The 15,785-nt window shown below is 45.9% G+C and overlaps 1 pseudogene and 1 gene segment (V, D, J or C); one reads left to right on the top strand and one right to left on the bottom strand.

Annotated features, from left to right (window-relative positions):
• LOC311603441 (immunoglobulin heavy variable 3-23-like) overlaps window positions 1–14,668 on the top strand; it is a 164,846-nt gene extending 150,178 nt beyond the window's left edge. The window contains exon 2 of the V gene segment in view: window positions 14,346–14,668.
• LOC311603391 (phosphoglycerate mutase 1-like) lies at window positions 395–988 on the bottom strand (annotated as a pseudogene). The gene has a single exon. The product of its transcript is annotated as a phosphoglycerate mutase 1-like (transcript).
• Window positions 14,669–15,785: the final 1,117 nt, after the last annotated feature.

Here is a 15,785-nt window from a genome sequence, read left to right on the forward strand (position 1 = left end):
AATATCTACGAAGTGGTCAGTATAACTTGATTATTATTTCTTAAACAGTACTCAGGAAAGTTTAATCATACATTCCCCTGACCATTACCTAAGCAGGCTCATAGAAAACAAAGGACTAAGAGAAACTGGAATCACTACCTCTCACCATTACTGGTGAGAGGAGCTGTCCTTGAATGAGAATCAAGAACCTGCACCATCAAAGGTCTTATTCTGACTAGAATCTATAAAAGGAGTTGGTGCAGGGAATAGAATACTAAATTGGAAATGGGAGCCACAGGTCCCCATCTGAAGTGACTCGTTGAAATTAATATCCTGAAGGTGTAGTCAATGTGACAGGTGTTGAGGAAGGATGCAGTAGGCACGACCTGGAGGCAGGCTGTTCTTGGAGTAGTAGTCAACCTCCTTGCCTTGACTTCTTGACCTTGGTCTGAGCAGCCACAGCTTCTGTAGCTTTGTGCATGGTCTCCTTATCTCTCAGGAACAACATGGGCTTCATAGACATCAAATCCTTGTCCAATTCATAGATGACAAGGATGCTGGTCACCTGGTTCACCTACATGATGTCCTTTTCTGAGGGACCCTCCATATACTTTACAATGCCCCAAAGGCTTTTGACATGGACAGCAGTCAAGACCTTCTTGACCTCGGGGGCAATTTCTTCATTCCATAAGGGAAGTGCTCGGGCAATAGTGTCATTCAGGGTCTCACAGGAAGGTAGCTGGTCCTCAGTAAAGTCTGCATGCCTGCGGTCCTTACTGGTGTTGCTGTAGAAGGGATGATCCTGTTACATTGGATGTGATGGGACATGGTAAGATTGCCTTCAGATCTTCACCTGTGCCTCACCATGCATAGCAACAGTTTGTGCTTTATTAAGACCAGCAACATCCATAGTGTCATTCATTGATGTGCCAGGTCTTGACAACCATCAGCCACATCTGGTCAGTGGCATCCAGGAGTGTGAAGAGGGTACAATTGCTCTCTTCTTCATGAAGGTCAAGAAGTCATATTCTTAGCCAGCATCTCACAACACCTGCCTTCTGTGCTCAGCCTCCTCTTGGCCTACTGGACTCAGGTTGGTGTTGTGTCGTCTCTGAGGTGGTTCTTCAGGTCCCAGGCACTCTCACCATGTCAGATTAGCACCAGCTTGTAGACAGACACGGGGCAGGAGATATGGTAGCAACTCAATCATATTCTAAACAAAGGAATATTAAATGTCCTAGAAGCACTTAAAGACATGTTCAATATACTTAGCCATCAGGGAAATGCAAATCAAGCTGTCATTAAGATTCTATATTAAAACTATTAGAATGGCTAAGATCAAAGACTCAAGTGAGAATGTGGACATAATGAAACACTCCTCTGTTGCTGGTGGGTGTGCAAACTTGTGCAAGCACTTTGGAAGTCAACCTAACATTTTCTCAGAAAATTAACTAAAGGTCTACCTGAGGACCGAGCTATACAACTCCTGGCCATATACCCAAAAGATGGTCCACAATAAAACAAGAACATTTGATCAACTGTGTTCATGGTAGCATTATTTGTAATAACCTGAATCTGGAAACAACATAGATGTCCCTCAACTGCAGAAGGAATAAATTCAGGTACATCTTCACAATGGAATAATATTCAGCTATCAAAAACAAGAACATCATGAAATTTGCAGACAAATGGATGGAGCTGGAAAAGATCATCATGAGTAAAGTAACCCAGGATGACACACTTGGTATATACTCACTTATAAGTGATATTATCCATAATATACAGAATAACCATATTATAATCAACATACCTAAAGAAGCTAATTAACAAGGAGGACCCTAGGGAGGATGCTTAATTCTCACTCAGAAGCACAGAGAGAATAGGCTCTGGAAACATTTGAAGAGAGGGAGCAAGATGGGAGCCTACCACACATGTCCTCTGGAAGACTCCATCCATTCCCTCCAGAACCTAAAGTAGAAGCCGATTCTCACAGTCAAACTTTAGACAGAGCACAAGAAGTCCTATAGTAGTGTGGGGGTGATGATAGAAGGATCCAGATGGTACAGGAGCTCCCAATGAAGACCAACAAAGCCAACAAGCCTGGGCCAAGAGAGGAAGGGGTGGCAGAGGCTGATGCACCAAAAACAAGGTTCATGCATAGAGAGCATCTAGGCCCCCTGCTCACATGTAGATGAAGGCAGTTCAGTCCCCATATGTATACCCTATTAAGGGGAGCAAGAACTGTCCCTGATATGGACTCTGTTGCCTGCTCATTGAGCACTTCCCCCAGACTCGGTGCCTTGCCATGCCACAGAGGAAGAGGATGCAGGCAGTTTTTATGAGACTTGTTAGCCTGGGGTCAGTTGGTAATGGGAAAAATCCCTGTTGCTAAGGAAGGGCATAGGGAGGAAGAAGAAGGGACAGTGGAACCAAAAGGAGATGAGGGAAGGGAGCTACAATTTGTATGTAAATTGAATACATTTTAAAAAATAAATGTAAATTTAAAAATCACAGACGTGGGTCCTTGAAATTTAAATTTATATTGTTGAATAAAATGTTATCCATATTATTAATATATTTGCTAAGAGAATGAATATTCTCAAAATTGTATATAAGAATTGTATCCTATTTTAAAATGACTTCCTCATGTGAGCTAAATAAAAAGGGAAAAGGAATATCTTGTATAAGCTGTGAGTGTCTGAAGAAAGATTGACAGACTGAAGCAGAGAAAAGGACACTGAGAGGAACACTTCTAAGATTCTATGTTTCTCAGGGAGATCCATTAGGTACTTAAGTGAGTTGTCCCCTAGACAATGAATTAGATTTGCCCTGAGCTTCTGAGAAGTTAAGATTCGAAGAATAACCTAAGATGTGCCCAAAACAAACAGCTATAGAGTATTTTGAGGACTCGTGAGGAAAAAACAATAAGATAAGGCTGACTCCAGAATTCATCAGAAACTCATCAGGTTTTAAAGGACTCTGACTTGTGGTGGAAGGAAGACACTGTTGGTAAATAAGCAGCTATTCAGAATATTGTAGTAAGAGGTTTTTAATGTTCTACTCAATGGGCTTTTAGTAACTTTCAAGAACCTTCAAAGTATTATGAACAAATAACATTGGGTACACATAGTGTAGGTGTCCATCAGAACTTACATGGGATGGCTATCTTCCCAATGTCAGTATCTCTCTCAACCACTGACACACAAAACAGATTTTTCTACAGAGGAATAAGGGACAAAACATATGGGGTGTCTTGCCAGGAACCAAAAGGCCCGTGGCCGACCCCCACCCATTCAGCACCTGCAGCAAACATCCTGCTTGGCCGCTCACTAGGCATGCAAGGCATCCGGCTTAGCCCTGAGAAGAGAGCGATCCGATCCTGAGATAACCATAGAGACATCCTGCTTTGCCCCAACTAGGAAAACCCCTCCCCCTGCAGATGTTCCCGGGACCCAACCCCAGAAGATTCTGTACTTTTCCATTACCCTCCTCGCCTACCCCCGCTCTCCCTAAAGCAGGTTTTAAAAAGCCTGCCCTCACCTTCAATAAACGGTTCTTGACAAGCTATGGTTTCCTTGAGCTCTACCTGTTCTCTCGCCCGTTCTTTATTCACAGGTTGCAACCCTCCTCGGGCCCCCAATAACTGACCAGCAGGACTGGTCAAGTGGCGCCCACACGTGAGGATCGAGGCACGGGTTCCTCCCCGAATGGATTAAGAGACCGGTCCACTGGACTTTTCATGACCAGCCGAGCTCGCCTGGATGGCCTCGTCATTAGGTGAGTCATCCATTCGCAAATCTCAAGAATGGGCCATTCGCTGTCCAAAGAAGCAAAGAGGCTTAAAGGACATACTCAGAGAGAGGGGTATTAGGGTAAAAAAGAAACACTTGATTGAGTTTGTTTTTATTGATCAGATCTGTCTCTGGTTCATGATTGATGGACCTACTATTTATTCTAAAAAGTGGCAAAAGGTGGGGCGTGAACTTAATGCAATTATACAAAAGGATGGTAATGCAGTGGTGCCAGACAGTATTTTTTCTTATTGGGGCCTTATACGGGACATAATTGAGTCCAGCGAAAACGAAAGCGGACAGAGGCAACTCCTATCCATGGCTGAACTCTGCCTGCGCGAATCTCTTCCTTCTTCTCGTGCTCCTTCTTGTTCCTCTTTGCAGGGTTCCTCTTTTACGCTCATTGACATGCCCCCCCGACTCTGTTCTTCCTGCATCCTCGAAATCTTCAAAAAATCCTTCCCCTGCGCCTGTTTCTGATTCTTCCATGGCCCCCCGCCGTCTTTACCCTTCGCTTCCTCCCGCCAATGAGGATCCTATCTCAACCATGGAACGTGGGTGTTCACCATTCTGTGCCCCTGTCATCCTCCTGTCTAAACCCTCATCTTTTAAACCTCTGTCCCCTGCTCCGTCGTTATTTCCCCCAACTCAACCCAAGGAACTCCCCGCCATTCTTCTCTCTGAAACTGCTGATGAGCCTCTGGATCCTGGTGACGCTGCCACTCTGGAGGAAGAGGCAGCTCGCTATCATCATGGTGATGACCTCCTTCTTACTTCTGCACCTTTACCCCCTACCCCTTCATTACTCTCTCTTCCCCCCTCCCTGCCAATTCTCCCTTTTCCTGCAGTACGGCCTCGATCCCGCTCCTGCACCCTCCCTAATTGCTTTTGCCAGACCGAAGCCCACCTTTAACATCAAATTTCTCACACAACTCAAATTCTTCGGCTTCAAAAACAGCTTTCACTTTTAACAGCCCGCTTCACACTCCCCACCCCCCTTGCCTTTCCTGTTACCCGCTCCCAGGCCCAGTCTGATTCTAAAGAGGAGTTGGGAAGCACAGCTGACCCCTCAACCAGTGACTCTGCTGGCCGCCCCTTCTCCCCTCACATCCTTTGCCCCCACGGGACTGCTCTGGCAACGGGCCCCTCTTTTATGGCTTCATATCCCCTCCTCCTCCACTAAGGTCCTTCCTACTTATCCCACTCTGGTTGTGTCCCTCATTCAGCAGGGACGGGAAGTGGCCACCAGGCTCTTCAGAAGGGACCCTCACTCTATTATCACGCCTTACTCAGCCACGCAAATATGGTGGCTTTTTCAAAATTCAGATGATTGGGCGGTCTCCTGTATTTCTTTTTGCGGCCTATTAGATAATCATTATCCCCCAGACAAACTAATTCAATTCCTGCAGTGACAACCTGTCATCTTCCCGAGGGTCACCCGATCCAGACCTCTCCCCCAAGCTTCCCTGGTTGTTACTGATGGTTCCTCTACCGGGGTCGCTGCCCTCTCTATGGACGGACCTATCCTACAAAAACAAACCCCCATACCTCTGCTCAGCTTGTTGAGCTGGAAGCTGTCACACACGCCTTTACATTGCTTCCCCATACTCCTTTTAATCTATATACTGATAGTGCCTATGTCACGTCCTCTGTCCGCTCCTTGAGACGGTTCCTCATATTAAGCCTGCTACTAATGCCTCCGCTCTATTCTCCTATATCCAACAGCTTATTCTTTTGCGCTCTCAGCCTTTTTTCATTGGCCATATTCACACTCACTCCACCCTGCCTGGGCCTCTGACTACACTTAATGCCCAGGTGGACTCAGCCACGTGCCCCCTGCTTTCAGGGCTGGCCATTCCATCTGCCAGCGACACCGTTGCTATGGCCAGGGAGGCTCATGCCCTCCACCACCTTAATTCCCAAAGCCTTTGCCACATGTTCTCCATCACTCGGGAACAAGCCCTGGCTATTGTTAAAGAATGCGAGGCATGTGTCACCTTTCTTCCTGAGCCACATACGGGAGTCAACCCACGTGGCCTCATGCCTAGACAAGTCTGGCAAATGGATGTTACTCATTTCTCCTTTTTTAAGAAACTCAAGTATATTCATGTGTCTATAGATACTTTTAGTGGATTTATTTGCACCTCTCTGCATGCTGGAGAGGCTACTAGAGATGTCATTGATCATGTTTTGTATTGCCTTACTGTTGCCCCCAAACCATCTACCTTAAAGACTGATAATAGCCCTGGATATACAAGCTCTGCCTTCAAGTCTTTCTGTGCCCAACTGCAGATTAAACATGTTATGGGGATAGCTTACAATCCCCAAGGATAAGGAATTGTTGAAAGGGCCCACCAAACACTCAAAGCAATGCTTAATAAGTTACAATCTTCCAAAGGAATCCTATATGCCTCCACAGTGGGACCCCACCTACTTCTCAATCATGCATTGTTCGTCCTAAATTTTCTACAAAGAGATGACCTTGGCCACTCGGCGTCCGATCGCCTTTGGCACTCTTCCACCTCCTCCACCTATGCCAAGGCTTTGTGGAAGGATCCACTGACCCACCAATGGCATGGACCCGACCCAGTCCTTATTTGGGGCAAAGGTCATGCCTGCATTTATGATCAGAAAGAACAAAATGCGCGCTGGTTACCTGAGCGCCTACTCAAACTTTTTAACCCCCATCCCCCAGGGAACACCCCTGAGGAAAAGATTTAATTGTGCTCTTTTTCAGGACCATGATCTTCGGTGTGCTGGTTGTCTTTTTATATAGCCTCTGCCTCTTCCTGCCTGCCTCCACCGTCCCTTCATAAGATCACCGGCCTTATGCCATTTATAATTTCACCTGGGAGTCCTGGGTTAACCAGGCCGGTGACGTTGTTAATTCCTCCTCGTCCCTGGGTGTTGAACCCCATTGGCCCGTCCTGCATGTCGATCTTTGTGCATTTGCCCTAGGAGCTAGTTCCTATTGGGGCGTGGAGGATATTTTTTGGCCTACAACACAGTCCAAGGCGCCCGAGCTCAAGTCCTTTTCCCGTGATGTCGGAGACACCGACTCAGGCTGCCACAATGATTTAGAGCGGGTCATGCTTCACAAAATTTTTTCTAAAGAGGGAACGGTCTATGGTGGAGGCATGTATGTTTGCCCTGGTTTCTCTCATCGGCCCCGTCATGATAACCACCGCTGTGGTGGGGCCCAAGATTTTTACTGTGCCTCTTGGGGGTGTGAGACCACTGGCGACACGTACTGGAAGCCATCCTCTTCTTGGGACTACATCACTGTTGACTCCTGGGTTCATCCCCATCCTAACAGCGAGGTCGTTAAGGACCTTTGCAATGCGGCCCGTTCAGTCACCAATGGATGGTGTAACCCCCTAACCATCCGCTTCACTGAGCCCGGGAAACGAGCCATTTGGATGGGTCGCGGATTTGAATGGGGCCTCCGTGTTTATAAATCAGAGTATGATTTTGGACTTACCTTCAAGTTGCACCTCCTAAAAGACATACCCAATAAGGGTGCTGCAGTGGTTGGGCCTAATCACATTTTCAATCATTCTGTTCCTTTTCCTGCTCCTGCCCCCCCCCCCGCCTAAGCCCGCCACCCCCATGCCTCCCTCCCTGCCCACCCCCTCGGACGACCTCCTCGGTCCATTTCGCCCCCTCCTTTCTGACCTACCCTCCCCGCAGGCCCCCCCAGCTTGGCTGATGTCATTCTCCAGTTGGCTAACACCTCCATATGGGCCTTAAAAAATGACTCCTCCTTGTCATTTCCTGAATGTTGGATGTGTTTCTCCCCCTCCCCGCCCTTTTATGAGGGTATTGCTCTTCTTTCCACCTTGCTCTTTACCAATGTTACCCCCACCTTCACCGGCCCAGCTCCCAACAATCGCATTAAGCTCCAGTCCGTTTCCGGCATAGGTACTTGCCTCCTGGGTCCCCATATGCTCCCTCCTCTTCCCCTCAGCGGCATTTGCACCCAGACTGTCATCCCCGACCACTCCCTCCCTTACATTCTCGTGCCAAATAACACCCGTTTTGCTTGTTCCTCTGGTTTAACCCTGATCATCTATGCCCTTACCTTCCTTTCCTCCAAAGACTGGTGTGTCCTTGTTATTCTTCTTCCCCGTTTCACTATTCATGATCCCAACTCATTTTTAAATTTTCTGGAGGGGGAATTTCCCTAGCCCTAACCATGCCTCCCCCTGGCTTACTACACTTCTCCCCACCCTGCTCGGGCCCCTTGTTGGTGTTCTCCTTCTATTATCCTTTGGGCCATGGGCTTTCAACCCTCTTACAGGGTTCGTTAAGAGTCAGATTGAAGCTGCCACCAAGAATATCCAGGTTCACTACCACTGCCTGGAGACTGAGGACCCAAATGAGACTTCTATTACCATCCAGGAGATATCACCTACGCCTCAGTCGGTTACCTATGGGCGGCCTTTACAGTTCCCGAGGATGCAGAATGCTGGATGGCGAGCCTGATTGTGCCCTTGGCGCCTTTGGTAAACCTGTGCAAGCCCTCCCCCATATCTTTTGGCCTGAGCCCACCTTGACCTGACCCGTGATAGTGCCTGATAAGTCAGAGACGGAGCAATTGGATAAGTCTCGGTTATCAGATGCTGGTCGCTCCGTGGTGGGAGGACAGACCATAGGCATGGTAAGATTGAGCATCGATCTTCTAGCAGGCTCAGGCCATCACGAGGCCTCCTTTCCTTGAGAATTTGGCCAGTCCAGAATAACTGTTGTCCTGAAACACTTGGACACTAGTGATTCTCAAACATACTGCCATCCTATAACAATGACTGGTGACCTCCTAAAGGTCACATGCTGGGTTGTGGGGTCTCCCTAAGGCCAAAGTAAACAAAGTGGGGGGAGATGCCAGGAACCAAACAGCCCGTGGCTGACCCTCACCCATTCAGCACCTGCAGCAAACATCCTGCTTGGCCGCTCACTAGGCATGCAAGGCATCCGGCTTAGCCCTGAGAAGAGAGCGATCGATCCTGAGATAACCATAGAGACATCCTGCTTTGCCCCAACTAGGAAAACCCCTCCCCCTACAGATGTTCCCGGGACCCAACCCCAGAAGATTCTGTACTTTTCCATTACCCTCCTCGCCTACCCCCGCCCTCCCTAAAGCAGGTTTTAAAAAACCTGCCCTCACCTTCAATAAACGGTTCTTGACAAGCTATGGTTTCCTTGAGCTCTGCCTGTTCTCTCGCCCGTTCTTTATTCACAAGTTGCAACCCTCCTCGGGCCCCCAATAACTGACCAGCTGGACTGGTCAGTGTCTAATGCAAAAATAAAAAATAAAAATTGGTGAAAGTACTTCAGTTCTGACTGAACAGCTTATTTTGGACACTTTTCTCCCTTCTCTGTTGCTTTACATTACCAGAGCGTGGAGAAAAGTCCTGCAATCCCTTGTTCTCAAGACAAGGGTTACTATTCTTCAATCATGGCTTCCTCTCCACTTCTGGCCATCATTTAGGCTGCTCTGTCATTTTGATGGCTTCAGTTACCCTAACGCTCATGTGTGGTTGCATGCACACATTTATGCAGTGTTGTGAACAGTTTTCCTTCCCTTCTCTCACTAATGCGATACTCTTATTAAGGAATCCAGCCTGATAATGTGCTTCAAGCTTTAAAGAAAAAAGGAAAGAGATATAAAGTACATAGAGACAGACAGACAGATGGACAGATGGACCAGATAAGGAGGTAGAGAGACTACTATTCAGATATGGAGTCCCTAACAGACAGATGACTACTGTGAGCCAACGTCTATGTCAGCAAAGACAATCTCTTGGGTCTCTCCTCAGATAAATATTTAAAATCATCATGCTGACCCCCCAAGCTCCAGATCCACAGGCCTTTAGGTGTTTTTATCCATTCACTATTCCTCTGTTGGGAATTCTCTGTTTAGCTCTATACCCCATTTTTTAATTCTGTTATTGGTTTAGTGGTGCTTAACTCCTTGAGTTCTTTATATATCTTGGATATTAGCCCTTTGTTGGATATAGGGTTGGTGAAGATATTGTCTCAGTCTGTAGACTTTGTTTTGGTCTATTGACAATGTCCTTTATCTTACATAAGACTTTCAGTTTCATGAGGTCCCATTATTAGTTGTTGACCTTAGAACCTGAGCTGTTGGTACTCTGCTGAGGAAGTAGTCTCCTGCTCCAATGAGTTCATAGATATTCCCTAGTTTTTTTTCTAGAAGATTCATGTGTCTGGTTTTATCTTAAGGTCTTTAATCTACTTGGAGTTTAGTTTTGTGAAGGGTAATAAATATGGATCTATTTGCATTTTTCTAAACTGTTGCAGCAACCAAGAACAATTCATGTACCAAACCTGGATCCCCTGTTCAGATATAACCAATGAACACCTTATTCTCCAACATTGTTGAGGGAGCAGAGACTGCCTCTAACATAAACTCTGGTGCTCCCAGACTTGATCACTTAATAAAATTTCATATTGAAAATACGTGGAGGGAGAAATTAGAAGGAGCTATTCATCTCAGCTTTCGGTAAAATTAATAGTCTCTACCCAGCTAAATGTCACCATGGAGGTGGAAAAGTTTTTAAATGGAGACTTTTGAGCTGTGGCCCTGACTAGATGACCTTTAGAGACTCCACCCAGCAGGGGATTGGTACAGATGCTAGGACTCCCAGGCAGACCCTGGGCAAAGAGCTGTGAGCTGTATGGAAGAGCTGGGGATGGAAGGACAGGGAAGCAGGGAGTGTTTGTCAGGAGCTCCACAAGGAGACTATCAAGGCTGGTGGACCTGGACCCAAGGGGGACTGCACAAACTCATGTACCAACCAAGGACATTGCCAGCAGAGAACCTAGTTGCCATTTGCAGATGAAGCCAATGTACATCTCATTTTCCATGAGGGTAAGCAGAGCAAAAGATCAGAGAACAGCCTATGACATGAACTCTGGTGCCCTTGGGGAAGATTCCCTAAGGAACACAGAGGAAAAGGGTGCAGGGTATCCAGATGAGACCTAATAGGCTGTGTTCAAACGTAGGGAAAGAGGACCCCATCTGTCAGAGATCTAGGGGGAGAAAGAGGATGGAAGATGATAGGAGGGTGGGAATGGGAAAGTCAGAGTGAGGGGAATACAATCAGGCTGTAAGGAGAATAAATAGGCATGTCTTATCCAGAAGACAGCACCTCACAGCACTCCTTTGCATGCTCCAAGCCTTACATTTATTCCACATCATCCTCAGAATCTTCTGCATTTTAGAAGAACATGGAAGAAATTGGAAGTCTTTATATCAAACAAGATAATGAAGATTGGGAAGAATAAACCTGCCTGTTTCTATCACATGCAGGAAATAGGTTGTGTGTGTTAGGGGTTGGGCTTCTTTTTGTAGGGTTCAAAACTAGAATTGGAATGCTAGGAAGGGAAGATTTCTTAAGGGAGTAGCAAGTGTGAGCAAGGATAAGGTAATAATCATGATGTGAAAGCAAGGGTGAGGTGTGGTGAGGGAAAGGGGATGAGTAGACAGGAAACAAGAGAACTGGAGAAATAAGACCAAAATCAGACTAAAAATCAAATAAAGGTAGGAGTTATACTATATATATAATTTCTGTGGAAATGAAATCAAGCCTAACACAAACACAGTGATGTGTTGTCTGATGTAAAGATGAGAATGGTGGACAGAAATTGAAGAAATCATGGGGAGACTTCAGTTGCAAAACAACTCAGTGTGCTGCAAATAAGAATGTCTCGATTGCAAACACTGAGTGGAAGATGGGCAGTAACAAAGTATGACACATATGCAAGCCACTGACATGATGAAGAGAGAGTTCTCTCAGAAATGACTAAAATTCACAAAAGTCCCAAGTGTCCACATCAGAGAGAAAGAAGTCTAATAACCTCTATGTACATTCATGACCTGGACAGAGAGCCATATCAGGGAGAAATCATGTACAGGTCAGGCAATAGGAAAGACTAAGCTCTTATATAGAAACAAAACAGTATGAGGAGCTATTTAATTTCACATTTGTACTGGGACACATAGCAGTATATTATGACAACATGCTGTGTGCATGTGCACAAAAGAGAACAAAATAAAGTAGGATGGATAGTTAACAATGTAAAACTGCATACAGAGCAACCATTCTGCGTTAACTTCTGTAACTGTCCACAGCCTTTGATGTCTTATATCAGCTCTGAGCATTGATTCAGGCCCAGGTCCAACAACACAGCCTGCTACAGCAGGAAGACATGCAAATGAGGCTTCTCTGTGCCCATGAAAAACAGTGCTGCCCTGACCCTGCAGCTCTGGCACAGGAGCTCAGCCCTGGATTCCCAGATCCTCCCATTCAGTGATCAGCACTGAGCACAGACCACTCACCATGGACTTGGGCATCAGCTTGGTTTTCTTTGTCTTGATTTTAAAGGGTAATATATGGAGAAGAGATGCTGTGTGTTGTTTGGACATCAGAAAGAGAAACATTATGATTGTTTTCTGACCAGTATTCTCCATATTTTCAGGAGTCCAGTGTGAGGTGCAGCTGGTGGAGTCTGGAGGAGGCTTGGTACAGCCTGGAAAGTCCATGAAACTCTCCTGTGCAGCCTCTGGATTCACATTCAGTAATTCCTGGATGAGCTGGGTCCGCCAGGCTCCAGGCAAAGGGCTGGAGTGGGTTGCACACATTAATCCTAATAGTGGTAGCATCTACTATGTTGATGCCGTGAAGGGCCGATTCACCATCTCCAGAGACAATGCCAAGAACACCCTGTTCTTGGATATGAACAGTCTCAAGTCTGAAGATACAGCCACATATTACTGTACAAGATACACAGTGAGTGAATGATACTGAGAACTCAGACGCAAACTTCCCTGCAGGGAGCTGATGATCAGCAGGGGGCGCTGAGAGCACACAGAGCTCTGAGTGACAGAGAGTTACAGCTTGTTCAGAGTCCTAAAGGCCATGGAGTGCTTATGTCTGGCATCTGCTCTGAAGATATCCAGGATAGAGTCTCTGGGGCTGGATGCAGATGTTCTTTCTGTTTGGTTTATCTCTTCTGTCGTCTGAGTTGAGGGTTCAAGCAACTGATCATGATTGGGAGAAGAAAGAAGAAAGCAAAAGGGAGCCCAAGGTTCCTTCTAGGACTGACAGTACTTTGATCTAGGATGAGAATTTAAACTGACCACACCAACAGACAAGATGAGGTCAGGATTGTGGTAGTCATGTCCTGTCCAGAATACAGCACTTCACAGCGCTCCTCCCCCATGCTCACCTCTTCTATTCTTTCCTCTTCCTCCTCCTTCTCCTCCTCTTCAGTGTCCTCCCAGGCTTAGAGGAAGATGGATGAGACTGGAAGACTTTATATTAAACAACATAATGAGGATTAGGAAGAAGAAACACTGCCTGTTCTCTCACATGCAGAAAATAGATGGTGTGTGTTAGGGGTTTGGGCTTCTTTGTGTAGGTTTTAAAATTGGAATTGGAATGCTAGGAAAGAAGATTTCTTAAGTGAGTGGCAAGAATGAGCAAGGAGAGGGGAATAATCATGATGGGAAAGCAAAGATGAGGTGTGGTGATAGAAAGGGTTGAGTATGAGGGGAAAAGACAACTGGCGAAATAAGAAAAAAATCAGAATAAAAATCAATTAAAGGTAACAATTATACTAATTATATAAATTTCGGGAAATGAAATCAAACCTAACACAAAGACAGTGATGAGTTGTCTGATGTAAAGAAAGAAGATGAGAATGTTGGATAGAATGTGAAGAAATCATGAGCAGACTTCAGATGCAAAACAAGTCAGCGTGTTCTGAATAAGAATGTCTCCATTGCAAACACTAAGCAGATGCCTGGCAGTGACAAAGGATGACATATCTGGAAGCCATGTATGCCATGAAGACAATGTTGTCTGAGACGTGAGTAAAGTTCAGGAACACCTCCTATGCTCTCATAACAGAGAAGGAATTCTGAGAGCATCTCCATACAATAATGACTCTGGCCAAGAGGCACATCAGGGAGAAACCATGTCCAGTTCAGGCAATAGGAAAGATAGAGTTTTTTTATAGAAACAATACTCTGTGAGGAGATATATAATTTCCCCTACATATATGATGGGGAGACATAGCAGTTACATGCACAAGTTGTGTCCATATGCACAAAATAGAACTAAATAAAGAATCATGAATCTTTAACAATGGAAAGGTACATAAAGGGCAACGATTCTGTGTTAACTTCTGTAACTACCATCAGTCTTTGTTATCTTATATCACCTCTGAGCACTGCTTCCTGCCCAAGGCCAACAACACAGCCTGCTACAGCAGGAAGACATGCAAATGAGGCTTCTCTGTGCCCATGAAAAACAGTCCTGCCCTGACCCTGCAGCTCTGGCACAGGAGCTCAGCCCTGGATTCCCAGATCCTCCCATGCAGTGATCAGCACTGAACACAGACCACTCACCATGGACTTGGGGATCAGCTTGGTTTTCTTTGTCTTGATTTTAAAAGGTAATTTATGGAGAAGAGACACTGTGTGTTGTGTGAAAAACAGAAAAAGAAAACTGGTGACAGTTTTCTGACCTGTATTCTCCATGTTTGCAGGGGTCCAGTGTGAGGTGCAGCTGGTGGAGTCTGGGGGAGGCTTGGTACAGCCTGGAAAGTCCATGAAACTCTCCTGTGCTGCCTCTGGATTCACATTCAGTAGCTATTGGATGATCTGGGTCCACCAGCCAGGAGGCAAGGGGCTGGAGTGGGTCAGCTCCATTAGTACTAGTACTGGTAACATCCACTACGCTGATGCCGTGAAGGGCCGATTCACCATCTCCAGAGACAATGGCAAGAACACCCTGTACCTGGACATGAACAGTCTGAGGTCTGAGGACACAGCCACATATTACTGTGCCAGAGACACAGTGACTGAATGACACTGAGAACTCAGACTCAAACCTCCCTGAAGGGAGCTGATGATCAGCAGGGGGCGCTGAGAGCACATGAAGCTCTGAGTGACAGAGAGTTGCAGCCTATTGAGAGTCCTGAAGGACATGGAGGGCTGGATCCTTCTCTGTTTTGGCTGCTTGTCCACAGGGATTCTCTCTACAAGGACAGTGTGTAGTAATCCTTGATTTGTCCAAATGTGTTGGCTCAGTTTATTAACAATTAAACTTTATTATACAACCCAACTAGCATATACAAGAAGGAAAAAAAGGTTAAAGGGACAGAAGATTAAAACCTCCTGGAATCCGTTCGGCAGGACGGGTCCTTAGGTGTCTCAGTCCCATGAGCTGGTCCGGTCCTTTCCTCTCTCTCCGCGCATTCTCCTTCTCTCCTTCTACCTCTTCCCAGTCATATGCAAAGGGCGGTCCCTTCTCCCTTCGAGGGTCAATTAGGAAAACAATAGCCACGGTGGGGTTCCTAGGTAGGCTTCCTGAATTCCAAGCCCAGGAAGGCTCCAAACAGTCTCTCACAAGGTATTCATGGTGTGCCCTAAGGGTAAAGCCCGCCAAGACTGCTTCCACCTGCGACAAAGCTTAATCTATCCTACACAAATGTTTACTCAACTTTCAGTTTTCCATTGTCATATGTGTTTTTATAGAGTTTTACCTCTGCCTCTCTGTATGGCTATATCTGTCTCTCTGTATCTGTCTCTGTCTCTGTCTCTGTCTCTGTCTCTGTCTCTCTGTCTCTGTCTCTCTCTCTCTCTCTCTCTCTCTCTCCCTTTGTGTGTGTGTGTGTGTGTGTGTGTGTGTGTGTGTGTGTGTGTACATGTTGACATGTCTTCTTATGTCAATCTATGCAATAATTTTGAAAAAATTCAACACTGGGCCTTGTTCTCAGCATCTGGCTAGACTGACTGGCTAGTGAATCAACTGTCTAAAGGATCACACTGTCTAAAGGTCGCAGAGGTGGGATTACTTCTTGACTACCACATCTACCTCTTTTTCTGCTTCTGGAGCACCAAACTCCGTTCTTTGTTCTTATGTGGTAAGAACTTTAACCCCTGATCAGTTTCCCCAGTCCATAGATTATTATAAAATGCAGGAC

Source organism: Acomys minous (assembly GCF_964271855.1).
Source record: "Acomys minous genome assembly, chromosome: 8".
NCBI classification, from domain to species: Eukaryota; Metazoa; Chordata; class Mammalia; order Rodentia; family Muridae; genus Acomys; species Acomys minous.